The sequence below is a fragment of the Schistocerca gregaria genome, chromosome 3 (genome assembly GCF_023897955.1).
Source record: "Schistocerca gregaria isolate iqSchGreg1 chromosome 3, iqSchGreg1.2, whole genome shotgun sequence".
Lineage (NCBI taxonomy): Eukaryota > Metazoa > Arthropoda > Insecta > Orthoptera > Acrididae > Schistocerca > Schistocerca gregaria.
The window spans coordinates 314,501,815-314,526,017 of NC_064922.1; the positions used below are offsets into that span (position 1 = coordinate 314,501,815).

At 53.9% G+C, this 24,203-nt stretch overlaps 43 non-coding genes across 43 annotated transcripts; all 43 read left to right on the top strand.

Annotated features, from left to right (window-relative positions):
- Window positions 1–409: 409 nt before the first annotated feature.
- Window positions 410–491, top strand: Trnal-uag (transfer RNA leucine (anticodon UAG)). The gene has a single exon. It is a non-coding gene; the product is annotated as a tRNA-Leu (tRNA).
- A 444-nt stretch (window positions 492–935) lies between these two features.
- Window positions 936–1,007, top strand: Trnae-cuc (transfer RNA glutamic acid (anticodon CUC)). The gene has a single exon. It is a non-coding gene; the product is annotated as a tRNA-Glu (tRNA).
- A 374-nt stretch (window positions 1,008–1,381) lies between these two features.
- Trnah-gug (transfer RNA histidin (anticodon GUG)) lies at window positions 1,382–1,453 on the top strand. Its single transcript has one exon. It is a non-coding gene; the product is annotated as a tRNA-His (tRNA).
- Window positions 1,454–2,042: 589 nt separating this feature from the next.
- Trnal-uag (transfer RNA leucine (anticodon UAG)) lies at window positions 2,043–2,124 on the top strand. Its single transcript has one exon. It is a non-coding gene; the product is annotated as a tRNA-Leu (tRNA).
- A 444-nt stretch (window positions 2,125–2,568) lies between these two features.
- Window positions 2,569–2,640, top strand: Trnae-cuc (transfer RNA glutamic acid (anticodon CUC)). Its single transcript has one exon. It is a non-coding gene; the product is annotated as a tRNA-Glu (tRNA).
- A 374-nt stretch (window positions 2,641–3,014) lies between these two features.
- Window positions 3,015–3,086, top strand: Trnah-gug (transfer RNA histidin (anticodon GUG)). Its single transcript has one exon. It is a non-coding gene; the product is annotated as a tRNA-His (tRNA).
- A 589-nt stretch (window positions 3,087–3,675) lies between these two features.
- On the top strand, window positions 3,676–3,757 carry Trnal-uag (transfer RNA leucine (anticodon UAG)). The gene has a single exon. It is a non-coding gene; the product is annotated as a tRNA-Leu (tRNA).
- A 444-nt stretch (window positions 3,758–4,201) lies between these two features.
- On the top strand, window positions 4,202–4,273 carry Trnae-cuc (transfer RNA glutamic acid (anticodon CUC)). Its single transcript has one exon. It is a non-coding gene; the product is annotated as a tRNA-Glu (tRNA).
- Window positions 4,274–4,647: 374 nt separating this feature from the next.
- Window positions 4,648–4,719, top strand: Trnah-gug (transfer RNA histidin (anticodon GUG)). Its single transcript has one exon. It is a non-coding gene; the product is annotated as a tRNA-His (tRNA).
- A 589-nt stretch (window positions 4,720–5,308) lies between these two features.
- On the top strand, window positions 5,309–5,390 carry Trnal-uag (transfer RNA leucine (anticodon UAG)). Its single transcript has one exon. It is a non-coding gene; the product is annotated as a tRNA-Leu (tRNA).
- A 444-nt stretch (window positions 5,391–5,834) lies between these two features.
- Window positions 5,835–5,906, top strand: Trnae-cuc (transfer RNA glutamic acid (anticodon CUC)). The gene has a single exon. It is a non-coding gene; the product is annotated as a tRNA-Glu (tRNA).
- Window positions 5,907–6,280: 374 nt separating this feature from the next.
- Trnah-gug (transfer RNA histidin (anticodon GUG)) lies at window positions 6,281–6,352 on the top strand. Its single transcript has one exon. It is a non-coding gene; the product is annotated as a tRNA-His (tRNA).
- Window positions 6,353–6,941: 589 nt separating this feature from the next.
- On the top strand, window positions 6,942–7,023 carry Trnal-uag (transfer RNA leucine (anticodon UAG)). Its single transcript has one exon. It is a non-coding gene; the product is annotated as a tRNA-Leu (tRNA).
- A 444-nt stretch (window positions 7,024–7,467) lies between these two features.
- Trnae-cuc (transfer RNA glutamic acid (anticodon CUC)) lies at window positions 7,468–7,539 on the top strand. The gene has a single exon. It is a non-coding gene; the product is annotated as a tRNA-Glu (tRNA).
- Window positions 7,540–7,913: 374 nt separating this feature from the next.
- Window positions 7,914–7,985, top strand: Trnah-gug (transfer RNA histidin (anticodon GUG)). Its single transcript has one exon. It is a non-coding gene; the product is annotated as a tRNA-His (tRNA).
- A 589-nt stretch (window positions 7,986–8,574) lies between these two features.
- Trnal-uag (transfer RNA leucine (anticodon UAG)) lies at window positions 8,575–8,656 on the top strand. The gene has a single exon. It is a non-coding gene; the product is annotated as a tRNA-Leu (tRNA).
- Window positions 8,657–9,100: 444 nt separating this feature from the next.
- Window positions 9,101–9,172, top strand: Trnae-cuc (transfer RNA glutamic acid (anticodon CUC)). The gene has a single exon. It is a non-coding gene; the product is annotated as a tRNA-Glu (tRNA).
- A 374-nt stretch (window positions 9,173–9,546) lies between these two features.
- On the top strand, window positions 9,547–9,618 carry Trnah-gug (transfer RNA histidin (anticodon GUG)). The gene has a single exon. It is a non-coding gene; the product is annotated as a tRNA-His (tRNA).
- A 589-nt stretch (window positions 9,619–10,207) lies between these two features.
- Trnal-uag (transfer RNA leucine (anticodon UAG)) lies at window positions 10,208–10,289 on the top strand. The gene has a single exon. It is a non-coding gene; the product is annotated as a tRNA-Leu (tRNA).
- Window positions 10,290–10,733: 444 nt separating this feature from the next.
- On the top strand, window positions 10,734–10,805 carry Trnae-cuc (transfer RNA glutamic acid (anticodon CUC)). The gene has a single exon. It is a non-coding gene; the product is annotated as a tRNA-Glu (tRNA).
- A 374-nt stretch (window positions 10,806–11,179) lies between these two features.
- Window positions 11,180–11,251, top strand: Trnah-gug (transfer RNA histidin (anticodon GUG)). The gene has a single exon. It is a non-coding gene; the product is annotated as a tRNA-His (tRNA).
- A 589-nt stretch (window positions 11,252–11,840) lies between these two features.
- On the top strand, window positions 11,841–11,922 carry Trnal-uag (transfer RNA leucine (anticodon UAG)). Its single transcript has one exon. It is a non-coding gene; the product is annotated as a tRNA-Leu (tRNA).
- A 444-nt stretch (window positions 11,923–12,366) lies between these two features.
- On the top strand, window positions 12,367–12,438 carry Trnae-cuc (transfer RNA glutamic acid (anticodon CUC)). Its single transcript has one exon. It is a non-coding gene; the product is annotated as a tRNA-Glu (tRNA).
- A 373-nt stretch (window positions 12,439–12,811) lies between these two features.
- Trnah-gug (transfer RNA histidin (anticodon GUG)) lies at window positions 12,812–12,883 on the top strand. Its single transcript has one exon. It is a non-coding gene; the product is annotated as a tRNA-His (tRNA).
- A 1,116-nt stretch (window positions 12,884–13,999) lies between these two features.
- Window positions 14,000–14,071, top strand: Trnae-cuc (transfer RNA glutamic acid (anticodon CUC)). The gene has a single exon. It is a non-coding gene; the product is annotated as a tRNA-Glu (tRNA).
- Window positions 14,072–14,445: 374 nt separating this feature from the next.
- Trnah-gug (transfer RNA histidin (anticodon GUG)) lies at window positions 14,446–14,517 on the top strand. Its single transcript has one exon. It is a non-coding gene; the product is annotated as a tRNA-His (tRNA).
- A 590-nt stretch (window positions 14,518–15,107) lies between these two features.
- Trnal-uag (transfer RNA leucine (anticodon UAG)) lies at window positions 15,108–15,189 on the top strand. The gene has a single exon. It is a non-coding gene; the product is annotated as a tRNA-Leu (tRNA).
- A 444-nt stretch (window positions 15,190–15,633) lies between these two features.
- Trnae-cuc (transfer RNA glutamic acid (anticodon CUC)) lies at window positions 15,634–15,705 on the top strand. The gene has a single exon. It is a non-coding gene; the product is annotated as a tRNA-Glu (tRNA).
- A 374-nt stretch (window positions 15,706–16,079) lies between these two features.
- Window positions 16,080–16,150, top strand: Trnah-gug (transfer RNA histidin (anticodon GUG)). The gene has a single exon. It is a non-coding gene; the product is annotated as a tRNA-His (tRNA).
- A 591-nt stretch (window positions 16,151–16,741) lies between these two features.
- Window positions 16,742–16,823, top strand: Trnal-uag (transfer RNA leucine (anticodon UAG)). The gene has a single exon. It is a non-coding gene; the product is annotated as a tRNA-Leu (tRNA).
- A 444-nt stretch (window positions 16,824–17,267) lies between these two features.
- On the top strand, window positions 17,268–17,340 carry Trnae-cuc (transfer RNA glutamic acid (anticodon CUC)). The gene has a single exon. It is a non-coding gene; the product is annotated as a tRNA-Glu (tRNA).
- A 374-nt stretch (window positions 17,341–17,714) lies between these two features.
- On the top strand, window positions 17,715–17,786 carry Trnah-gug (transfer RNA histidin (anticodon GUG)). The gene has a single exon. It is a non-coding gene; the product is annotated as a tRNA-His (tRNA).
- Window positions 17,787–18,377: 591 nt separating this feature from the next.
- Trnal-uag (transfer RNA leucine (anticodon UAG)) lies at window positions 18,378–18,459 on the top strand. The gene has a single exon. It is a non-coding gene; the product is annotated as a tRNA-Leu (tRNA).
- A 444-nt stretch (window positions 18,460–18,903) lies between these two features.
- Trnae-cuc (transfer RNA glutamic acid (anticodon CUC)) lies at window positions 18,904–18,975 on the top strand. Its single transcript has one exon. It is a non-coding gene; the product is annotated as a tRNA-Glu (tRNA).
- Window positions 18,976–19,349: 374 nt separating this feature from the next.
- Trnah-gug (transfer RNA histidin (anticodon GUG)) lies at window positions 19,350–19,421 on the top strand. Its single transcript has one exon. It is a non-coding gene; the product is annotated as a tRNA-His (tRNA).
- A 590-nt stretch (window positions 19,422–20,011) lies between these two features.
- Trnal-uag (transfer RNA leucine (anticodon UAG)) lies at window positions 20,012–20,093 on the top strand. Its single transcript has one exon. It is a non-coding gene; the product is annotated as a tRNA-Leu (tRNA).
- Window positions 20,094–20,537: 444 nt separating this feature from the next.
- Window positions 20,538–20,609, top strand: Trnae-cuc (transfer RNA glutamic acid (anticodon CUC)). Its single transcript has one exon. It is a non-coding gene; the product is annotated as a tRNA-Glu (tRNA).
- A 374-nt stretch (window positions 20,610–20,983) lies between these two features.
- Trnah-gug (transfer RNA histidin (anticodon GUG)) lies at window positions 20,984–21,055 on the top strand. Its single transcript has one exon. It is a non-coding gene; the product is annotated as a tRNA-His (tRNA).
- Window positions 21,056–21,645: 590 nt separating this feature from the next.
- Window positions 21,646–21,727, top strand: Trnal-uag (transfer RNA leucine (anticodon UAG)). The gene has a single exon. It is a non-coding gene; the product is annotated as a tRNA-Leu (tRNA).
- A 444-nt stretch (window positions 21,728–22,171) lies between these two features.
- Window positions 22,172–22,243, top strand: Trnae-cuc (transfer RNA glutamic acid (anticodon CUC)). The gene has a single exon. It is a non-coding gene; the product is annotated as a tRNA-Glu (tRNA).
- Window positions 22,244–22,617: 374 nt separating this feature from the next.
- On the top strand, window positions 22,618–22,689 carry Trnah-gug (transfer RNA histidin (anticodon GUG)). Its single transcript has one exon. It is a non-coding gene; the product is annotated as a tRNA-His (tRNA).
- Window positions 22,690–23,279: 590 nt separating this feature from the next.
- Window positions 23,280–23,361, top strand: Trnal-uag (transfer RNA leucine (anticodon UAG)). The gene has a single exon. It is a non-coding gene; the product is annotated as a tRNA-Leu (tRNA).
- Window positions 23,362–23,805: 444 nt separating this feature from the next.
- On the top strand, window positions 23,806–23,877 carry Trnae-cuc (transfer RNA glutamic acid (anticodon CUC)). Its single transcript has one exon. It is a non-coding gene; the product is annotated as a tRNA-Glu (tRNA).
- Window positions 23,878–24,203: the final 326 nt, after the last annotated feature.

Genomic DNA, 24,203 nt, shown 5'->3' on the forward strand with positions numbered 1-24,203 from the left:
AAAGGGCAGTGGTTTGAGGTGCGACGGATTGGATGAACAGCGGAGCAGGAAGCTGTGGCGTGCACCGTTTCTACAAATGCTAGGAACAGTGGGGCCGAAGGTAGCGCAGGTAGCGTGGCCGAGCGATCTAAGGCGCTTGTTTTAGGCACCAGTCTCTTCGGACGCGTGCGTTCGAAACCTGGTCACGGCACGAAAACGTCTCTTGATGCTGTCGCCTTAACTACGACAGCTTCAGACAAGTGGCGCCGCTACCACACGGCGGGCACGGCATTTTCTTGTTGTGGATGGCCTAAAGAGACGCTTCCAATGGGAGAGCAGAGGAAATACATGTTACAGCGATTGCCGAGATATTTCAATTCGAAGTGATCTTTGTAGTACTAAGGAAACGTATTGTCGTCGGCGCTATAACGGTAACGTGGCCGAGCGGTCTAAGGCGCTGGTTTTAGGCACCAGTGTCTTCGGAGGCGTGGGTTCGAATCCCACCGTTGCCAATTTTGACGTCTCATTTTTGTGCCGTTGCTGTGTGTTGTCGTGGGCTAGGACGCAGCTCCTGTGTCGCGCGTGTTGTGTAGGTAGAGTGGCCTAGCGGTCTAAGGCGCTGGTTTTAGGCACCAGTCACTTCGGAAGCGTGGGTTCCAACCCCACAGCTGCTAAACGTGTAATGTTTCCTGCGTCGAAGACAGCTGCACCCACTGCCCGCAAAGGAAACAGCACAACAAGGCGTGAGCGTCTGCTTCGTGAATTGTCGTAGAACAGTACGTGGAGCAACGACAGGATTTGTAGGCGCCTTTTGCTCTCGTCACTGCTGGCGTTCGTCTCCATGAAATGCGTCCAGAGGATGCCGTTCTATAACGTGAAAGAGTGTATTTCTTACAGTTGTCGTCAGTTAATCGTGGCTGGTTGCTGCGTTCGCAGGAAGAGCACTGGCGTCGTTATCCGGTGTAGTCTAGTTGCTAGGATACCTGGCACTCACCCAGGAGGCCCGGGTTCGATTCCCGGTACCGGAAACGTGAGTTTTTGTTGCTCCTCTAATGCGACTTGTCTCGACTTTGCTCGACTGACGCTACGCTGACGCGTGCACAAAGCTGCGTTAAGTATGATTCGCGGCTGCACCTGACGGCGAGAGAGATGCGGCGTCTATTCACTTGTTATCGAGCCACATACCCATAGTCAAGAGGCTTGGAGGACTGCAAGACACTGCCAGGGAGGTGAATGTAGCTAACCACTCTAGTTAGTGTCCTGACAGCGCAGGCACGTTCATTTACTCGTATACACGTGATGGAGACCGTGTCTGACACTGCTGTGGCGTACACCTTGGCCTAGGCTTTGCTGTGTATCGCCACTTGCACTCCAGCCAGCTGCCTCCGTGGGCGCGTGCGTGGCCGTGATCGTCTAGTGGTTAGGACATTGCGTTGTGGCCGCAATAACCCAGGTTCGAATCCTGGTCACGGCAATTTTGAAAGTTTTGCCTTGCTACCGTTGCAGTGACGATAGTGCACGAGTACTCGAAATCACAGTGCTTTCTTGATTTTTCACTCGTGTTCCGCAGTCCGCAGTTTGTACTACCACTTCATCGCCAACACGTAATGCCGGCGGCCGTGAGGCGCAGACGTCCGCTGCTCTCTGTAGTCGAAAAGGGCAGTGGTTTGAGGTGCGACGGATTGGATGAACAGCGGAGCAGGAAGCTGTGGCGTGCACCGTTTCTACAAATGCTAGGAACACTGGGGCCGAAGGTAGCGCAGGTAGCGTGGCCGAGCGATCTAAGGCGCTTGTTTTAGGCACCAGTCTCTTCGGACGCGTGCGTTCGAAACCTGGTCACGGCACGAAAACGTCTCTTGATGCTGTCGCCTTAACTACGACAGCTTCAGACAAGTGGCGCCGCTACCACACGGCGGGCACGGCATTTTCTTGTTGTGGATGGCCTAAAGAGACGCTTCCAATGGGAGAGCAGAGGAAATACATGTTACAGCGATTGCCGAGATATTTCAATTCGAAGTGATCTTTGTAGTACTAAGGAAACGTATTGTCGTCGGCGCTATAACGGTAACGTGGCCGAGCGGTCTAAGGCGCTGGTTTTAGGCACCAGTGTCTTCGGAGGCGTGGGTTCGAATCCCACCGTTGCCAATTTTGACGTCTCATTTTTGTGCCGTTGCTGTGTGTTGTCGTGGGCTAGGACGCAGCTCCTGTGTCGCGCGTGTTGTGTAGGTAGAGTGGCCTAGCGGTCTAAGGCGCTGGTTTTAGGCACCAGTCACTTCGGAAGCGTGGGTTCCAACCCCACAGCTGCTAAACGTGTAATGTTTCCTGCGTCGAAGACAGCTGCACCCACTGCCCGCAAAGGAAACAGCACAACAAGGCGTGAGCGTCTGCTTCGTGAATTGTCGTAGAACAGTACGTGGAGCAACGACAGGATTTGTAGGCGCCTTTTGCTCTCGTCACTGCTGGCGTTCGTCTCCATGAAATGCGTCCACAGGATGCCGTTCTATAACGTGAAAGAGTGTATTTCTTACAGTTGTCGTCAGTTAATCGTGGCTGGTTGCTGCGTTCGCAGGAAGAGCACTGGCGTCGTTATCCGGTGTAGTCTAGTGGCTAGGATACCTGGCTCTCACCCAGGAGGCCCGGGTTCGATTCCCGGTACCGGAAACGTGAGTTTTTGTTGCTCCTCTAATGCGACTTGTCTCGACTTTGCTCGACTGACGCTACGCTGACGCGTGCACAAAGCTGCGTTAAGTATGATTCGCGGCTGCACCTGACGGCGAGAGAGATGCGGCGTCTATTCACTTGTTATCGAGCCACATACCCATAGTCAAGAGGCTTGGAGGACTGCAAGACACTGCCAGGGAGGTGAATGTAGCTAACCACTCTAGTTAGTGTCCTGACAGCGCAGGCACGTTCATTTACTCGTATACACGTGATGGAGACCGTGTCTGACACTGCTGTGGCGTACACCTTGGCCTAGGCTTTGCTGTGTATCGCCACTTGCACTCCAGCCAGCTGCCTCCGTGGGCGCGTGCGTGGCCGTGATCGTCTAGTGGTTAGGACATTGCGTTGTGGCCGCAATAACCCAGGTTCGAATCCTGGTCACGGCAATTTTGAAAGTTTTGCCTTGCTACCGTTGCAGTGACGATAGTGCACGAGTACTCGAAATCACAGTGCTTTCTTGATTTTTCACTCGTGTTCCGCAGTCCGCAGTTTGTACTACCACTTCATCGCCAACACGTAATGCCGGCGGCCGTGAGGCGCAGACGTCCGCTGCTCTCTGTAGTCGAAAAGGGCAGTGGTTTGAGGTGCGACGGATTGGATGAACAGCGGAGCAGGAAGCTGTGGCGTGCACCGTTTCTACAAATGCTAGGAACACTGGGGCCGAAGGTAGCGCAGGTAGCGTGGCCGAGCGATCTAAGGCGCTTGTTTTAGGCACCAGTCTCTTCGGACGCGTGCGTTCGAAACCTGGTCACGGCACGAAAACGTCTCTTGATGCTGTCGCCTTAACTACGACAGCTTCAGACAAGTGGCGCCGCTACCACACGGCGGGCACGGCATTTTCTTGTTGTGGATGGCCTAAAGAGACGCTTCCAATGGGAGAGCAGAGGAAATACATGTTACAGCGATTGCCGAGATATTTCAATTCGAAGTGATCTTTGTAGTACTAAGGAAACGTATTGTCGTCGGCGCTATAACGGTAACGTGGCCGAGCGGTCTAAGGCGCTGGTTTTAGGCACCAGTCTCTTCGGAGGCGTGGGTTCGAATCCCACCGTTGCCAATTTTGACGTCTCATTTTTGTGCCGTTGCTGTGTGTTGTCGTGGGCTAGGACGCAGCTCCTGTGTCGCGCGTGTTGTGTAGGTAGAGTGGCCTAGCGGTCTAAGGCGCTGGTTTTAGGCACCAGTCACTTCGGAAGCGTGGGTTCCAACCCCACAGCTGCTAAACGTGTAATGTTTCCTGCGTCGAAGACAGCTGCACCCACTGCCCGCAAAGGAAACAGCACAACAAGGCGTGAGCGTCTGCTTCGTGAATTGTCGTAGAACAGTACGTGGAGCAACGACAGGATTTGTAGGCGCCTTTTGCTCTCGTCACTGCTGGCGTTCGTCTCCATGAAATGCGTCCAGAGGATGCCGTTCTATAACGTGAAAGAGTGTATTTCTTACAGTTGTCGTCAGTTAATCGTGGCTGGTTGCTGCGTTCGCAGGAAGAGCACTGGCGTCGTTATCCGGTGTAGTCTAGTGGCTAGGATACCTGGCTCTCACCCAGGAGGCCCGGGTTCGATTCCCGGTACCGGAAACGTGAGTTTTTGTTGCTCCTCTAATGCGACTTGTCTCGACTTTGCTCGACTGACGCTACGCTGACGCGTGCACAAAGCTGCGTTAAGTATGATTCGCGGCTGCACCTGACGGCGAGAGAGATGCGGCGTCTATTCACTTGTTATCGAGCCACATACCCATAGTCAAGAGGCTTGGAGGACTGCAAGACACTGCCAGGGAGGTGAATGTAGCTAACCACTCTAGTTAGTGTCCTGACAGCGCAGGCACGTTCATTTACTCGTATACACGTGATGGAGACCGTGTCTGACACTGCTGTGGCGTACACCTTGGCCTAGGCTTTGCTGTGTATCGCCACTTGCACTCCAGCCAGCTGCCTCCGTGGGCGCGTGCGTGGCCGTGATCGTCTAGTGGTTAGGACATTGCGTTGTGGCCGCAATAACCCAGGTTCGAATCCTGGTCACGGCAATTTTGAAAGTTTTGCCTTGCTACCGTTGCAGTGACGATAGTGCACGAGTACTCGAAATCACAGTGCTTTCTTGATTTTTCACTCGTGTTCCGCAGTCCGCAGTTTGTACTACCACTTCATCGCCAACACGTAATGCCGGCGGCCGTGAGGCGCAGACGTCCGCTGCTCTCTGTAGTCGAAAAGGGCAGTGGTTTGAGGTGCGACGGATTGGATGAACAGCGGAGCAGGAAGCTGTGGCGTGCACCGTTTCTACAAATGCTAGGAACACTGGGGCCGAAGGTAGCGCAGGTAGCGTGGCCGAGCGATCTAAGGCGCTTGTTTTAGGCACCAGTCTCTTCGGACGCGTGCGTTCGAAACCTGGTCACGGCACGAAAACGTCTCTTGATGTTGTCGCCTTAACTACGACAGCTTCAGACAAGTGGCGCCGCTACCACACGGCGGGCACGGCATTTTCTTGTTGTGGATGGCCTAAAGAGACGCTTCCAATGGGAGAGCAGAGGAAATACATGTTACAGCGATTGCCGAGATATTTCAATTCGAAGTGATCTTTGTAGTACTAAGGAAACGTATTGTCGTCGGCGCTATAACGGTAACGTGGCCGAGCGGTCTAAGGCGCTGGTTTTAGGCACCAGTCTCTTCGGAGGCGTGGGTTCGAATCACACCGTTGCCAATTTTGACGTCTCATTTTTGTGCCGTTGCTGTGTGTTGTCGTGGGCTAGGACGCAGCTCCTGTGTCGCGCGTGTTGTGTAGGTAGAGTGGCCTAGCGGTCTAAGGCGCTGGTTTTAGGCACCAGTCACTTCGGAAGCGTGGGTTCCAACCCCACAGCTGCTAAACGTGTAATGTTTCCTGCGTCGAAGACAGCTGCACCCACTGCCCGCAAAGGAAACAGCACAACAAGGCGTGAGCGTCTGCTTCGTGAATTGTCGTAGAACAGTACGTGGAGCAACGACAGGATTTGTAGGCGCCTTTTGCTCTCGTCACTGCTGGCGTTCGTCTCCATGAAATGCGTCCAGAGGATGCCGTTCTATAACGTGAAAGAGTGTATTTCTTACAGTTGTCGTCAGTTAATCGTGGCTGGTTGCTGCGTTCGCAGGAAGAGCACTGGCGTCGTTATCCGGTGTAGTCTAGTGGCTAGGATACCTGGCTCTCACCCAGGAGGCCCGGGTTCGATTCCCGGTACCGGAAACGTGAGTTTTTGTTGCTCCTCTAATGCGACTTGTCTCGACTTTGCTCGACTGACGCTACGCTGACGCGTGCACAAAGCTGCGTTAAGTATGATTCGCGGCTGCACCTGACGGCGAGAGAGATGCGGCGTCTATTCACTTGTTATCGAGCCACATACCCATAGTCAAGAGGCTTGGAGGACTGCAAGACACTGCCAGGGAGGTGAATGTAGCTAACCACTCTAGTTAGTGTCCTGACAGCGCAGGCACGTTCATTTACTCGTATACACGTGATGGAGACCGTGTCTGACACTGCTGTGGCGTACACCTTGGCCTAGGCTTTGCTGTGTATCGCCACTTGCACTCCAGCCAGCTGCCTCCGTGGGCGCGTGCGTGGCCGTGATCGTCTAGTGGTTAGGACATTGCGTTGTGGCCGCAATAACCCAGGTTCGAATCCTGGTCACGGCAATTTTGAAAGTTTTGCCTTGCTACCGTTGCAGTGACGATAGTGCACGAGTACTCGAAATCACAGTGCTTTCTTGATTTTTCACTCGTGTTCCGCAGTCCGCAGTTTGTACTACCACTTCATCGCCAACACGTAATGCCGGCGGCCGTGAGGCGCAGACGTCCGCTGCTCTCTGTAGTCGAAAAGGGCAGTGGTTTGAGGTGCGACGGATTGGATGAACAGCGGAGCAGGAAGCTGTGGCGTGCACCGTTTCTACAAATGCTAGGAACACTGGGGCCGAAGGTAGCGCAGGTAGCGTGGCCGAGCGATCTAAGGCGCTTGTTTTAGGCACCAGTCTCTTCGGACGCGTGCGTTCGAAACCTGGTCACGGCACGAAAACGTCTCTTGATGCTGTCGCCTTAACTACGACAGCTTCAGACAAGTGGCGCCGCTACCACACGGCGGGCACGGCATTTTCTTGTTGTGGATGGCCTAAAGAGACGCTTCCAATGGGAGAGCAGAGGAAATACATGTTACAGCGATTGCCGAGATATTTCAATTCGAAGTGATCTTTGTAGTACTAAGGAAACGTATTGTCGTCGGCGCTATAACGGTAACGTGGCCGAGCGGTCTAAGGCGCTGGTTTTAGGCACCAGTGTCTTCGGAGGCGTGGGTTCGAATCCCACCGTTGCCAATTTTGACGTCTCATTTTTGTGCCGTTGCTGTGTGTTGTCGTGGGCTAGGACGCAGCTCCTGTGTCGCGCGTGTTGTGTAGGTAGAGTGGCCTAGCGGTCTAAGGCGCTGGTTTTAGGCACCAGTCACTTCGGAAGCGTGGGTTCCAACCCCACAGCTGCTAAACGTGTAATGTTTCCTGCGTCGAAGACAGCTGCACCCACTGCCCGCAAAGGAAACAGCACAACAAGGCGTGAGCGTCTGCTTCGTGAATTGTCGTAGAACAGTACGTGGAGCAACGACAGGATTTGTAGGCGCCTTTTGCTCTCGTCACTGCTGGCGTTCGTCTCCATGAAATGCGTCCACAGGATGCCGTTCTATAACGTGAAAGAGTGTATTTCTTACAGTTGTCGTCAGTTAATCGTGGCTGGTTGCTGCGTTCGCAGGAAGAGCACTGGCGTCGTTATCCGGTGTAGTCTAGTGGCTAGGATACCTGGCTCTCACCCAGGAGGCCCGGGTTCGATTCCCGGTACCGGAAACGTGAGTTTTTGTTGCTCCTCTAATGCGACTTGTCTCGACTTTGCTCGACTGACGCTACGCTGACGCGTGCACAAAGCTGCGTTAAGTATGATTCGCGGCTGCACCTGACGGCGAGAGAGATGCGGCGTCTATTCACTTGTTATCGAGCCACATACCCATAGTCAAGAGGCTTGGAGGACTGCAAGACACTGCCAGGGAGGTGAATGTAGCTAACCACTCTAGTTAGTGTCCTGACAGCGCAGGCACGTTCATTTACTCGTATACACGTGATGGAGACCGTGTCTGACACTGCTGTGGCGTACACCTTGGCCTAGGCTTTGCTGTGTATCGCCACTTGCACTCCAGCCAGCTGCCTCCGTGGGCGCGTGCGTGGCCGTGATCGTCTAGTGGTTAGGACATTGCGTTGTGGCCGCAATAACCCAGGTTCGAATCCTGGTCACGGCAATTTTGAAAGTTTTGCCTTGCTACCGTTGCAGTGACGATAGTGCACGAGTACTCGAAATCACAGTGCTTTCTTGATTTTTCACTCGTGTTCCGCAGTCCGCAGTTTGTACTACCACTTCATCGCCAACACGTAATGCCGGCGGCCGTGAGGCGCAGACGTCCGCTGCTCTCTGTAGTCGAAAAGGGCAGTGGTTTGAGGTGCGACGGATTGGATGAACAGCGGAGCAGGAAGCTGTGGCGTGCACCGTTTCTACAAATGCTAGGAACACTGGGGCCGAAGGTAGCGCAGGTAGCGTGGCCGAGCGATCTAAGGCGCTTGTTTTAGGCACCAGTCTCTTCGGACGCGTGCGTTCGAAACCTGGTCACGGCACGAAAACGTCTCTTGATGCTGTCGCCTTAACTACGACAGCTTCAGACAAGTGGCGCCGCTACCACACGGCGGGCACGGCATTTTCTTGTTGTGGATGGCCTAAAGAGACGCTTCCAATGGGAGAGCAGAGGAAATACATGTTACAGCGATTGCCGAGATATTTCAATTCGAAGTGATCTTTGTAGTACTAAGGAAACGTATTGTCGTCGGCGCTATAACGGTAACGTGGCCGAGCGGTCTAAGGCGCTGGTTTTAGGCACCAGTCTCTTCGGAGGCGTGGGTTCGAATCCCACCGTTGCCAATTTTGACGTCTCATTTTTGTGCCGTTGCTGTGTGTTGTCGTGGGCTAGGACGCAGCTCCTGTGTCGCGCGTGTTGTGTAGGTAGAGTGGCCTAGCGGTCTAAGGCGCTGGTTTTAGGCACCAGTCACTTCGGAAGCGTGGGTTCCAACCCCACAGCTGCTAAACGTGTAATGTTTCCTGCGTCGAAGACAGCTGCACCCACTGCCCGCAAAGGAAACAGCACAACAAGGCGTGAGCGTCTGCTTCGTGAATTGTCGTAGAACAGTACGTGGAGCAACGACAGGATTTGTAGGCGCCTTTTGCTCTCGTCACTGCTGGCGTTCGTCTCCATGAAATGCGTCCAGAGGATGCCGTTCTATAACGTGAAAGAGTGTATTTCTTACAGTTGTCGTCAGTTAATCGTGGCTGGTTGCTGCGTTCGCAGGAAGAGCACTGGCGTCGTTATCCGGTGTAGTCTAGTGGCTAGGATACCTGGCTCTCACCCAGGAGGCCCGGGTTCGATTCCCGGTACCGGAAACGTGAGTTTTTGTTGCTCCTCTAATGCGACTTGTCTCGACTTTGCTCGACTGACGCTACGCTGACGCGTGCACAAAGCTGCGTTAAGTATGATTCGCGGCTGCACCTGACGGCGAGAGAGATGCGGCGTCTATTCACTTGTTATCGAGCCACATACCCATAGTCAAGAGGCTTGGAGGACTGCAAGACACTGCCAGGGAGGTGAATGTAGCTAACCACTCTAGTTAGTGTCCTGACAGCGCAGGCACGTTCATTTACTCGTATACACGTGATGGAGACCGTGTCTGACACTGCTGTGGCGTACACCTTGGCCTAGGCTTTGCTGTGTATCGCCACTTGCACTCCAGCCAGCTGCCTCCGTGGGCGCGTGCGTGGCCGTGATCGTCTAGTGGTTAGGACATTGCGTTGTGGCCGCAATAACCCAGGTTCGAATCCTGGTCACGGCAATTTTGAAAGTTTTGCCTTGCTACCGTTGCAGTGACGATAGTGCACGAGTACTCGAAATCACAGTGCTTTCTTGATTTTTCACTCGTGTTCCGCAGTCCGCAGTTTGTACTACCACTTCATCGCCAACACGTAATGCCGGCGGCCGTGAGGCGCAGACGTCCGCTGCTCTCTGTAGTCGAAAAGGGCAGTGGTTTGAGGTGCGACGGATTGGATGAACAGCGGAGCAGGAAGCTGTGGCGTGCACCGTTTCTACAAATGCTAGGAACACTGGGGCCGAAGGTAGCGCAGGTAGCGTGGCCGAGCGATCTAAGGCGCTTGTTTTAGGCACCAGTCTCTTCGGACGCGTGCGTTCGAAACCTGGTCACGGCACGAAAACGTCTCTTGATGTTGTCGCCTTAACTACGACAGCTTCAGACAAGTGGCGCCGCTACCACACGGCGGGCACGGCATTTTCTTGTTGTGGATGGCCTAAAGAGACGCTTCCAATGGGAGAGCAGAGGAAATACATGTTACAGCGATTGCCGAGATATTTCAATTCGAAGTGATCTTTGTAGTACTAAGGAAACGTATTGTCGTCGGCGCTATAACGGTAACGTGGCCGAGCGGTCTAAGGCGCTGGTTTTAGGCACCAGTCTCTTCGGAGGCGTGGGTTCGAATCACACCGTTGCCAATTTTGACGTCTCATTTTTGTGCCGTTGCTGTGTGTTGTCGTGGGCTAGGACGCAGCTCCTGTGTCGCGCGTGTTGTGTAGGTAGAGTGGCCTAGCGGTCTAAGGCGCTGGTTTTAGGCACCAGTCACTTCGGAAGCGTGGGTTCCAACCCCACAGCTGCTAAACGTGTAATGTTTCCTGCGTCGAAGACAGCTGCACCCACTGCCCGCAAAGGAAACAGCACAACAAGGCGTGAGCGTCTGCTTCGTGAATTGTCGTAGAACAGTACGTGGAGCAACGACAGGATTTGTAGGCGCCTTTTGCTCTCGTCACTGCTGGCGTTCGTCTCCATGAAATGCGTCCAGAGGATGCCGTTCTATAACGTGAAAGAGTGTATTTCTTACAGTTGTCGTCAGTTAATCGTGGCTGGTTGCTGCGTTCGCAGGAAGAGCACTGGCGTCGTTATCCGGTGTAGTCTAGTGGCTAGGATACCTGGCTCTCACCCAGGAGGCCCGGGTTCGATTCCCGGTACCGGAAACGTGAGTTTTTGTTGCTCCTCTAATGCGACTTGTCTCGACTTTGCTCGACTGACGCTACGCTGACGCGTGCACAAAGCTGCGTTAAGTATGATTCGCGGCTGCACCTGACGGCGAGAGAGATGCGGCGTCTATTCACTTGTTATCGAGCCACATACCCATAGTCAAGAGGCTTGGAGGACTGCAAGACACTGCCAGGGAGGTGAATGTAGCTAACCACTCTAGTTAGTGTCCTGACAGCGCAGGCACGTTCATTTACTCGTATACACGTGATGGAGACCGTGTCTGACACTGCTGTGGCGTACACCTTGGCCTAGGCTTTGCTGTGTATCGCCACTTGCACTCCAGCCAGCTGCCTCCGTGGGCGCGTGCGTGGCCGTGATCGTCTAGTGGTTAGGACATTGCGTTGTGGCCGCAATAACCCAGGTTCGAATCCTGGTCACGGCAATTTTGAAAGTTTTGCCTTGCTACCGTTGCAGTGACGATAGTGCACGAGTACTCGAAATCACAGTGCTTTCTTGATTTTTCACTCGTGTTCCGCAGTCCGCAGTTTGTACTACCACTTCATCGCCAACACGTAATGCCGGCGGCCGTGAGGCGCAGACGTCCGCTGCTCTCTGTAGTCGAAAAGGGCAGTGGTTTGAGGTGCGACGGATTGGATGAACAGCGGAGCAGGAAGCTGTGGCGTGCACCGTTTCTACAAATGCTAGGAACACTGGGGCCGAAGGTAGCGCAGGTAGCGTGGCCGAGCGATCTAAGGCGCTTGTTTTAGGCACCAGTCTCTTCGGACGCGTGCGTTCGAAACCTGGTCACGGCACGAAAACGTCTCTTGATGCTGTCGCCTTAACTACGACAGCTTCAGACAAGTGGCGCCGCTACCACACGGCGGGCACGGCATTTTCTTGTTGTGGATGGCCTAAAGAGACGCTTCCAATGGGAGAGCAGAGGAAATACATGTTACAGCGATTGCCGAGATATTTCAATTCGAAGTGATCTTTGTAGTACTAAGGAAACGTATTGTCGTCGGCGCTATAACGGTAACGTGGCCGAGCGGTCTAAGGCGCTGGTTTTAGGCACCAGTGTCTTCGGAGGCGTGGGTTCGAATCCCACCGTTGCCAATTTTGACGTCTCATTTTTGTGCCGTTGCTGTGTGTTGTCGTGGGCTAGGACGCAGCTCCTGTGTCGCGCGTGTTGTGTAGGTAGAGTGGCCTAGCGGTCTAAGGCGCTGGTTTTAGGCAACAGTCACTTCGGAAGCGTGGGTTCCAACCCCACAGCTGCTAAACGTGTAATGTTTCCTGCGTCGAAGACAGCTGCACCCACTGCCCGCAAAGGAAACAGCACAATAAGGCGTGAGCGTCTGCTTCGTGAATTGTCGTAGAACAGTACGTGGAGCAACGACAGGATTTGTAGGCGCCTTTTGCTCTCGTCACTGCTGGCGTTCGTCTCCATGAAATGCGTCCACACGATGCCGTTCTATAACGTGAAAGAGTGTATTTCTTACAGTTGTCGTCAGTTAATCGTGGCTGGTTGCTGCGTTCGCAGGAAGAGCACTGGCGTCGTTATCCGGTGTAGTCTAGTGGCTAGGATACCTGGCTCTCACCCAGGAGGCCCGGGTTCGATTCCCGGTACCGGAAACGTGAGTTTTTGTTGCTCCTCTAATGCGACTTGTCTCGACTTTGCTCGACTGACGCTACGCTGACGCGTGCACAAAGCTGCGTTAAGTATGATTCGCGGCTGCACCTGACGGCGAGAGAGATGCGGCGTCTATTCACTTGTTATCGAGCCACATACCCATAGTCAAGAGGCTTGGAGGACTGCAAGACACTGCCAGGGAGGTGAATGTAGCTAACCACTCTAGTTAGTGTCCTGACAGCGCAGGCACGTTCATTTACTCGTATACACGTGATGGAGACCGTGTCTACACTGCTGTGGCGTCCACCTTGGCCTAGGCTTTGCTGTGTATCGCCACTTGCACTCCAGCCAGCTGCCTCCGTGGGCGCGTGCGTGGCCGTGATCGTCTAGTGGTTAGGACATTGCGTTGTGGCCGCAATAACCCAGGTTCGAATCCTGGTCACGGCAATTTTGAAAGTTTTGCCTTGCTACCGTTGCAGTGACGATAGTGCACGAGTACTCGAAATCACAGTGCTTTCTTGATTTTTCACTCGTGTTCCGCAGTCCGCAGTTTGTACTACCACTTCATCGCCAACACGTAATGCCGGCGGCCGTGAGGCGCAGACGTCCGCTGCTCTCTGTAGTCGAAAAGGGCAGTTGTTTGAGGTGCGACGGATTGGATGAACAGCGGAGCAGGAAGCTGTGGCGTGCACCGTTTCTACAAATGCTAGGAACACTGGGGCCGAAGGTAGCGCAGGTAGCGTGGCCGAGCGATCTAAGGCGCTTGTTTTAGGCACCAGTCTCTTCGGACGCGTGCGTTCGAAACCTGGTCACGGCACGAAAACGTCTCTTGATGCTGTCGCCTTAACTACGACAGCTTCAGACAAGTGGCGCCGCTACCACACGGCGGGCACGGCATTTTCTTGTTGTGGATGGCCTAAAGAGACGCTTCCAATGGGAGAGCAGAGGAAATACATGTTACAGCGATTGCCGAGATATTTCCATTTCGAAGTGATCTTTGTAGTACAAAGGAAACGTATTGTCGTCGGCGCTATAACGGTAACGTGGCCGAGCGGTCTAAGGCGCTGGTTTTAGTCACCAGTCTCTTCGGAGGCGTGGGTTCGAATCCCACCGTTGCCAATTTTGACGTCTCATTTTTGTGCCGTTGCTGTGTGTTGTCGTGGGCTAGGACGCAGCTCCTGTGTCGCGCGTGTTGTGTAGGTAGAGTGGCCGAGCGGTCTAAGGCGCTGGTTTTAGGCACCAGTCACTTCGGAGGCGTGGGTTCCAACCCCACAGCTGCTAAACGTGTAATGTTTCCTGCGTCGAAGACAGCTGCACCCATTGCCCGCAAAGGAAACAGCACAACAAGGCGTGAGCGTCTGCTTCGTGAATTGTCGTAGAACAGTACGTGGAGCAACGACAGGATTTGTAGGCGCCTTTTGCTCTCGTCACTGCTGGCGTTCGTCTCCATGAAATGCGTCCAGAGGATGCCGTTCTATAACGTGAAAGAGTGTATTTCTTACAGTTGTCGTCAGTTAATCGTGGCTGGTTGCTGCGTTCGCAGGAAGAGCACTGGCGTCGTAATCCGGTGTAGTCTAGTGGCTAGGATACCTGGCTCTCACCCAGGAGGCCCGGGTTCGATTCCCGGTACCGGAAACGTGAGTTTTTGTTGCTCCTCTTATGCGACTTGTCCCGACTTTGCTCGACTGACGCTACGCTGACGCGTGCACAAAGCTGCGTTAAGTATGATTCGCGGCTACACCTGACGGCGAGAGAGATGCGGCGTCTATTCACTTGTTATCGAGCCACATACCCATAGTCAAGAGGCTTGGAGGACTGCAAGACACTGCCAGGGAGGTGAATGTAGCTAACCACTCTAGTTAGTGTCCTGACAGCGCAGGCACGTTCATTTACTCGTATACACGTGATGGAGACCGTGTCTGACACTGCTGTGGCGTCCACCTTGGCCTAGGCTTTGCTGTGTATCGCCACTTGCACTCCAGCCAGCTGCCTCCGTGGGCGCGTGCGTGGCCGTGATCGTCTAGTGGTTAGGACATTGCGTTGTGGCCGCAATAACCCAGGTTCGAATCCTGGTCACGGCAATTTTGAAAGTTTTGCCTTGCTACCGTTGCAGTGACGATAGTGCACGAGTACTCGAAATCACAGTGCTTTCTTGATTTTTCACTCGTGTTCCGCAGTCCGCAGTTTGTACTACCACTTCATCGCCAACACGTAATGCCGGCGGCCGTGAGGCGCAGACGTCCGCTGCTCTCTGTAGTCGAAAAGGGCAGTTGTTTGAGGTGCGACGGATTGGATGAACAGCGGAGCAGGAAGCTGTGGCGTGCACCGTTTCTACAAATGCTAGGAACACTGGGGCCGAAGGTAGCGCAGGTAGCGTGGCCGAGCGATCTAAGGCGCTTGTTTTAGGCACCAGTCTCTTCGGACGCGTGCGTTCGAAACCTGGTCACGGCACGAAAACGTCTCTTGATGCTGTCGCCTTAACTACGACAGCTTCAGACAAGTGGCGCCGCTACCACACGGCGGGCACGGCATTTTCTTGTTGTGGATGGCCTAAAGAGACGCTTCCAATGGGAGAGCAGAGGAAATACATGTTACAGCGATTGCCGAGATATTTCCATTTCGAAGTGATCTTTGTAGTACAAAGGAAACGTATTGTCGTCGGCGCTATAACGGTAACGTGGCCGAGCGGTCTAAGGCGCTGGTTTTAGGCACCAGTCTCTTCGGAGGCGTGGGTTCGAATCCCACCGTTGCCAATTTTGACGTCTCATTTTTGTGCCGTTGCTGTGTGTTGTCGTGGGCTAGGACGCAGCTCCTGTGTCGCGCGTGTTGTGTAGGTAGAGTGGCCGAGCGGTCTAAGGCGCTGGTTTTAGGCACCAGTCACTTCGGAGGCGTGGGTTCCAACCCCACAGCTGCTAAACGTGTAATGTTTCCTGCGTCGAAGACAGCTGCACCCATTGCCCGCAAAGGAAACAGCACAACAAGGCGTGAGCGTCTGCTTCGTGAATTGTCGTAGAACAGTACGTGGAGCAACGACAGGATTTGTAGGCGCCTTTTGCTCTCGTCACTGCTGGCGTTCGTCTCCATGAAATGCGTCCAGAGGATGCCGTTCTATAACGTGAAAGAGTGTATTTCTTACAGTTGTCGTCAGTTAATCGTGGCTGGTTGCTGCGTTCGCAGGAAGAGCACTGGCGTCGTAATCCGGTGTAGTCTAGTGGCTAGGATACCTGGCTCTCACCCAGGAGGCCCGGGTTCGATTCCCGGTACCGGAAACGTGAGTTTTTGTTGCTCCTCTTATGCGACTTGTCCCGACTTTGCTCGACTGACGCTACGCTGACGCGTGCACAAAGCTGCGTTAAGTATGATTCGCGGCTACACCTGACGGCGAGAGAGATGCGGCGTCTATTCACTTGTTATCGAGCCACATACCCATAGTCAAGAGGCTTGGAGGACTGCAAGACACTGCCAGGGAGGTGAATGTAGCTAACCACTCTAGTTAGTGTCCTGACAGCGCAGGCACGTTCATTTACTCGTATACACGTGATGGAGACCGTGTCTGACACTGCTGTGGCGTCCACCTTGGCCTAGGCTTTGCTGTGTATCGCCACTTGCACTCCAGCCAGCTGCCTCCGTGGGCGCGTGCGTGGCCGTGATCGTCTAGTGGTTAGGACATTGCGTTGTGGCCGCAATAACCAGGTTCGAATCCTGGTCACGGCAATTTTGAAAGTTTTGCCTTGCTACCGTTGCAGTGACGATAGTGCACGAGTACTCGAAATCACAGTGCTTTCTTGATTTTTCACTCGTGTTCCGCAGTCCGCAGTTTGTACTACCACTTCATCGCCAACACGTAATGCCGGCGGCCGTGAGGCGCAGACGTCCGCTGCTCTCTGTAGTCGAAAAAGGGCAGTTGTTTGAGGTGCGACGGATTGGATGAACAGCGGAGCAGGAAGCTGTGGCGTGCACCGTTTCTACAAATGCTAGGAACACTGGGGCCGAAGGTAGCGCAGGTAGCGTGGCCGAGCGATCTAAGGCGCTTGTTTTAGGCACCAGTCTCTTCGGACGCGTGCGTTCGAAACCTGGTCACGGCACGAAAACGTCTCTTGATGCTGTCGCCTTAACTACGACAGCTTCAGACAAGTGGCGCCGCTACCACACGGCGGGCACGGCATTTTCTTGTTGTGGATGGCCTAAAGAGACGCTTCCAATGGGAGAGCAGAGGAAATACATGTTACAGCGATTGCCGAGATATTTCCATTTCGAAGTGATCTTTGTAGTACAAAGGAAACGTATTGTCGTCGGCGCTATAACGGTAACGTGGCCGAGCGGTCTAAGGCGCTGGTTTTAGGCACCAGTCTCTTCGGAGGCGTGGGTTCGAATCCCACCGTTGCCAATTTTGACGTCTCATATTTGTGCCGTTGCTGTGTGTTGTCGTGGGCTAGGACGCAGCTCCTGTGTCGCGCGTGTTGTGTAGGTAGAGTGGCCGAGCGGTCTAAGGCGCTGGTTTTAGGCACCAGTCACTTCGGAGGCGTGGGTTCCAACCCCACAGCTGCTAAACGTGTAATGTTTCCTGCGTCGAAGACAGCTGCACCCATTGCCCGCAAAGGAAACAGCACAACAAGGCGTGAGCGTCTGCTTCGTGAATTGTCGTAGAACAGTACGTGGAGCAACGACAGGATTTGTAGGCGCCTTTTGCTCTCGTCACTGCTGGCGTTCGTCTCCATGAAATGCGTCCAGAGGATGCCGTTCTATAACGTGAAAGAGTGTATTTCTTACAGTTGTCGTCAGTTAATCGTGGCTGGTTGCTGCGTTCGCAGGAAGAGCACTGGCGTCGTAATCCGGTGTAGTCTAGTGGCTAGGATACCTGGCTCTCACCCAGGAGGGCCCGGGTTCGATTCCCGGTACCGGAAACGTGAGTTTTTGTTGCTCCTCTTATGCGACTTGTCCCGACTTTGCTCGACTGACGCTACGCTGACGCGTGCACAAAGCTGCGTTAAGTATGATTCGCGGCTACACCTGACGGCGAGAGAGATGCGGCGTCTATTCACTTGTTATCGAGCCACATACCCATAGTCAAGAGGCTTGGAGGACTGCAAGACACTGCCAGGGAGGTGAATGTAGCTAACCACTCTAGTTAGTGTCCTGACAGCGCAGGCACGTTCATTTACTCGTATACACGTGATGGAGACCGTGTCTGACACTGCTGTGGCGTCCACCTTGGCCTAGGCTTTGCTGTGTATCGCCACTTGCACTCCAGCCAGCTGCCTCCGTGGGCGCGTGCGTGGCCGTGATCGTCTAGTGGTTAGGACATTGCGTTGTGGCCGCAATAACCCAGGTTCGAATCCTGGTCACGGCAATTTTGAAAGTTTTGCCTTGCTACCGTTGCAGTGACGATAGTGCACGAGTACTCGAAATCACAGTGCTTTCTTGATTTTTCACTCGTGTTCCGCAGTCCGCAGTTTGTACTACCACTTCATCGCCAACACGTAATGCCGGCGGCCGTGAGGCGCAGACGTCCGCTGCTCTCTGTAGTCGAAAAGGGCAGTTGTTTGAGGTGCGACGGATTGGATGAACAGCGGAGCAGGGAAGCTGTGGCGTGCACCGTTTCTACAAATGCTAGGAACACTGGGGCCGAAGGTAGCGCAGGTAGCGTGGCCGAGCGATCTAAGGCGCTTGTTTTAGGCACCAGTCTCTTCGGACGCGTGCGTTCGAAACCTGGTCACGGCACGAAAACGTCTCTTGATGCTGTCGCCTTAACTACGACAGCTTCAGACAAGTGGCGCCGCTACCACACGGCGGGCACGGCATTTTCTTGTTGTGGATGGCCTAAAGAGACGCTTCCAATGGGAGAGCAGAGGAAATACATGTTACAGCGATTGCCGAGATATTTCCATTTCGAAGTGATCTTTGTAGTACAAAGGAAACGTATTGTCGTCGGCGCTATAACGGTAACGTGGCCGAGCGGTCTAAGGCGCTGGTTTTAGGCACCAGTCTCTTCGGAGGCGTGGGTTCGAATCCCACCGTTGCCAATTTTGACGTCTCATTTTTGTGCCGTTGCTGTGTGTTGTCGTGGGCTAGGACGCAGCTCCTGTGTCGCGCGTGTTGTGTAGGTAGAGTGGCCGAGCGGTCTAAGGCGCTGGTTTTAGGCACCAGTCACTTCGGAGGCGTGGGTTCCAACCCCACAGCTGCTAAACGTGTAATGTTTCCTGCGTCGAAGACAGCTGCACCCATTGCCCGCAAAGGAAACAGCACAACAAGGCGTGAGCGTCTGCTTCGTGAATTGTCGTAGAACAGTACGTGGAGCAACGACAGGATTTGTAGGCGCCTTTTGCTCTCGTCACTGCTGGCGTTCGTCTCCATGAAATGCGTCCAGAGGATGCCGTTCTATAACGTGAAAGAGTGTATTTCTTACAGTTGTCGTCAGTTAATCGTGGCTGGTTGCTGCGTTCGCAGGAAGAGCACTGGCGTCGTAATCCGGTGTAGTCTAGTGGCTAGGATACCTGGCTCTCACCCAGGAGGCCCGGGTTCGATTCCCGGTACCGGAAACGTGAGTTTTTGTTGCTCCTCTTATGCGACTTGTCCCGACTTTGCTCGACTGACGCTACGCTGACGCGTGCACAAAGCTGCGTTAAGTATGATTCGCGGCTACACCTGACGGCGAGAGAGATGCGGCGTCTATTCACTTGTTATCGAGCCACATACCCATAGTCAAGAGGCTTGGAGGACTGCAAGACACTGCCAGGGAGGTGAATGTAGCTAACCACTCTAGTTAGTGTCCTGACAGCGCAGGCACGTTCATTTACTCGTATACACGTGATGGAGACCGTGTCTGACACTGCTGTGGCGTCCACCTTGGCCTAGGCTTTGCTGTGTATCGCCACTTGCACTCCAGCCAGCTGCCTCCGTGGGCGCGTGCGTGGCCGTGATCGTCTAGTGGTTAGGACATTGCGTTGTGGCCGCAATAACCCAGGTTCGAATCCTGGTCACGGCAATTTTGAAAGTTTTGCCTTGCTACCGTTGCAGTGACGATAGTGCACGAGTACTCGAAATCACAGTGCTTTCTTGATTTTTCACTCGTGTTCCGCAGTCCGCAGTTTGTACTACCACTTCATGGCCAACACGTAATGCCGGCGGCCGTGAGGCGCAGACGTCCGCTGCTCTCTGTAGTCGAAAAGGGCAGTTGTTTGAGGTGCGACGGATTGGATGAACAGCGGAGCAGGAAGCTGTGGCGTGCACCGTTTCTACAAATGCTAGGAACACTGGGGCCGAAGGTAGCGCAGGTAGCGTGGCCGAGCGATCTAAGGCGCTTGTTTTAGGCACCAGTCTCTTCGGACGCGTGCGTTCGAAACCTGGTCACGGCACGAAAACGTCTCTTGATGCTGTCGCCTTAACTACGACAGCTTCAGACAAGTGGCGCCGCTACCACACGGCGGGCACGGCATTTTCTTGTTGTGGATGGCCTAAAGAGACGCTTCCAATGGGAGAGCAGAGGAAATACATGTTACAGCGATTGCCGAGATATTTCCATTTCGAAGTGATCTTTGTAGTACAAAGGAAACGTATTGTCGTCGGCGCTATAACGGTAACGTGGCCGAGCGGTCTAAGGCGCTGGTTTTAGGCACCAGTCTCTTCGGAGGCGTGGGTTCGAATCCCACCGTTGCCAATTTTGACGTCTCATTTTTGTGCCGTTGCTGTGTGTTGTCGTGGGCTAGGACGCAGCTCCTGTGTCGCGCGTGTTGTGTAGGTAGAGTGGCCGAGCGGTCTAAGGCGCTGGTTTTAGGCACCAGTCACTTCGGAGGCGTGGGTTCCAACCCCACAGCTGCTAAACGTGTAATGTTTCCTGTGTCGAAGACAGCTGCACCCATTGCCCGCAAAGGAAACAGCACAACAAGGCGTGAGCGTCTGCTTCGTGAATTGTCGTAGAACAGTACGTGGAGCAACGACAGGATTTGTAGGCGCCTTTTGCTCTCGTCACTGCTGGCGTTCGTCTCCATGAAATGCGTCCAGAGGATGCCGTTCTATAACGTGAAAGAGTGTATTTCTTACAGTTGTCGTCAGTTAATCGTGGCTGGTTGCTGCGTTCGCAGGAAGAGCACTGGCGTCGTAATCCGGTGTAGTCTAGTGGCTAGGATACCTGGCTCTCACCCAGGAGGCCCGGGTTCGATTCCCGGTACCGGAAACGTGAGTTTTTGTTGCTCCTCTTATGCGACTTGTCCCGACTTTGCTCGACTGACGCTACGCTGACGCGTGCACAAAGCTGCGTTAAGTATGATTCGCGGCTACACCTGACGGCGAGAGAGATGCGGCGTCTATTCACTTGTTATCGAGCCACATACCCATAGTCAAGAGGCTTGGAGGACTGCAAGACACTGCCAGGGAGGTGAATGTAGCTAACCACTCTAGTTAGTGTCCTGACAGCGCAGGCACGTTCATTTACTCGTATACACGTGATGGAGACCGTGTCTGACACTGCTGTGGCGTCCACCTTGGCCTAGGCTTTGCTGTGTATCGCCACTTGCACTCCAGCCAGCTGCCTCCGTGGGCGAGTGCGTGGCCGTGATCGTCTAGTGGTTAGGACATTGCGTTGTGGCCGCAATAACCCAGGTTCGAATCCTGGTCACGGCAATTTTGAAAGTTTTGCCTTGCTACCGTTGCAGTGACGATAGTGCACGAGTACTCGAAATCACAGTGCTTTCTTGATTTTTCACTCGTGTTCCGCAGTCCGCAGTTTGTACTACCACTTCATCGCCAACACGTAATGCCGGCGGCCGTGAGGCGCAGACGTCCGCTGCTCTCTGTAGTCGAAAAGGGCAGTTGTTTGAGGTGCGACGGATTGGATGAACAGCGGAGCAGGAAGCTGTGGCGTGCACCGTTTCTACAAATGCTAGGAACACTGGGGCCGAAGGTAGCGCAGGTAGCGTGGCCGAGCGATCTAAGGCGCTTGTTTTAGGCACCAGTCTCTTCGGACGCGTGCGTTCGAAACCTGGTCACGGCACGAAAACGTCTCTTGATGCTGTCGCCTTAACTACGACAGCTTCAGACAAGTGGCGCCGCTACCACACGGCGGGCACGGCATTTTCTTGTTGTGGATGGCCTAAAGAGACGCTTCCAATGGGAGAGCAGAGGAAATACATGTTACAGCGATTGCCGAGATATTTCCATTTCGAAGTGATCTTTGTAGTACAAAGGAAACGTATTGTCGTCGGCGCTATAACGGTAACGTGGCCGAGCGGTCTAAGGCGCTCGTTTTAGGCACCAGTCTCTTCGGAGGCGTGGGTTCGAATCCCACCGTTGCCAATTTTGACGTCTCATTTTTGTGCCGTTGCTGTGTGTTGTCGTGGGCTAGGACGCAGCTCCTGTGTCGCGCGTGTTGTGTAGGTAGAGTGGCCGAGCGGTCTAAGGCGCTGGTTTTAGGCACCAGTCACTTCGGAGGCGTGGGTTCCAACCCCACAGCTGCTAAACGTGTAATGTTTCCTGCGTCGAAGACAGCTGCACCCATTGCCCGCAAAGGAAACAGCACAACAAGGCGTGAGCGTCTGCTTCGTGAATTGTCGTAGAACAGTACGTGGAGCAACGACAGGATTTGTAGGCGCCTTTTGCTCTCGTCACTGCTGGCGTTCGTCTCCATGAAATGCGTCCAGAGGATGCCGTTCTATAACGTGAAAGAGTGTATTTCTTACAGTTGTCGTCAGTTAATCGTGGCTGTTTGCTGCGTTCGCAGGAAGAGCACTGGCGTCGTAATCCGGTGTAGTCTAGTGGCTAGGATACCTGGCTCTCACCCAGGAGGCCCGGGTTCGATTCCCGGTACCGGAAACGTGAGTTTTTGTTGCTCCTCTTATGCGACTTGTCCCGACTTTGCTCGACTGACGCTACGCTGACGCGTGCACAAAGCTGCGTTAAGTATGATTCGCGGCTACACCTGACGGCGAGAGAGATGCGGCGTCTATTCACTTGTTATCGAGCCACATACCCATAGTCAAGAGGCTTGGAGGACTGCAAGACACTGCCAGGGAGGTGAATGTAGCTAACCACTCTAGTTAGTGTCCTGACAGCGCAGGCACGTTCAATCACTCGTATACACGTGATGGAGACCGTGTCTGACACTGCTGTGGCGTCCACCTTGGCCTAGGCTTTGCTGTGTATCGCCACTTGCACTCCAGCCAGCTGCCTCCGTGGGCGCGTGCGTGGCCGTGATCGTCTAGTGGTTAGGACATTGCGTTGTGGCCGCAATAACCCAGGTTCGAATCCTGGTCACGGCAATTTTGAAAGTTTTGCCTTGCTACCGTTGCAGTGACGATAGTGCACGAGTACTCGAAATCACAGTGCTTTCTTGATTTTTCACTCGTGTTCCGCAGTCCGCAGTTTGTACTACCACTTCATGGCCAACACGTAATGCCGGCGGCCGTGAGGCGCAGACGTCCGCTGCTCTCTGTAGTCGAAAAGGGCAGTTGTTTGAGGTGCGACGGATTGGATGAACAGCGGAGCAGGAAGCTGTGGCGTGCACCGTTTCTACAAATGCTAGGAACACTGGGGCCGAAGGTAGCGCAGGTAGCGTGGCCGAGCGATCTAAGGCGCTTGTTTTAGGCACCAGTCTCTTCGGACGCGTGCGTTCGAAACCTGGTCACGGCACGAAAACGTCTCTTGATGCTGTCGCCTTAACTACGACAGCTTCAGACAAGTGGCGCCGCTACCACACGGCGGGCACGGCATTTTCTTGTTGTGGATGGCCTAAAGAGACGCTTCCAATGGGAGAGCAGAGGAAATACATGTTACAGCGATTGCCGAGATATTTCCATTTCGAAGTGATCTTTGTAGTACAAAGGAAACGTATTGTCGTCGACGCTATAACGGTAACGTGGCCGAGCGGTCTAAGGCGCTGGTTTTAGGCACCAGTCTCTTCGGAGGCGTGGGTTCGAATCCCACCGTTGCCAATTTTGACGTCTCATTTTTGTGCCGTTGCTGTGTGTTGTCGTGGGCTAGGACGCAGCTCCTGTGTCGCGCGTGTTGTGTAGGTAGAGTGGCCGAGCGGTCTAAGGCGCTGGTTTTAGGCACCAGTCACTTCGGAGGCGTGGGTTCCAACCCCACAGCTGCTAAACGTGTAATGTTTCCTGCGTCGAAGACAGCTGCACCCATTGCCCGCAAAGGAAACAGCACAACAAGGCGTGAGCGTCTGCTTCGTGAATTGTCGTAGAACAGTACGTGGAGCAACGACAGGATTTGTAGGCGCCTTTTGCTCTCGTCACTGCTGGCGTTCGTCTCCATGAAATGCGTCCAGAGGATGCCGTTCTATAACGTGAAAGAGTGTATTTCTTACAGTTGTCGTCAGTTAATCGTGGCTGGTTGCTGCGTTCGCAGGAAGAGCACTGGCGTCGTAATCCGGTGTAGTCTAGTGGCTAGGATACCTGGCTCTCACCCAAGAGGCCCGGGTTCGATTCCCGGTACCGGAAACGTGAGTTTTTGTTGCTCCTCTTATGCGACTTGTCCCGACTTTGCTCGACTGACGCTACGCTGACGCGTGCACAAAGCTGCGTTAAGTATGATTCGCGGCTACACCTGACGGCGAGAGAGATGCGGCGTCTATTCACTTGTTATCGAGCCACATACCCATAGTCAAGAGGCTTGGAGGACTGCAAGACACTGCCAGGGAGGTGAATGTAGCTAACCACTCTAGTTAGTGTCCTGACAGCGCAGGCACGTTCATTTACTCGTATACACGTGATGGAGACCGTGTCTGACACTGCTGTGGCGTCCACCTTGGCCTAGGCTTTGCTGT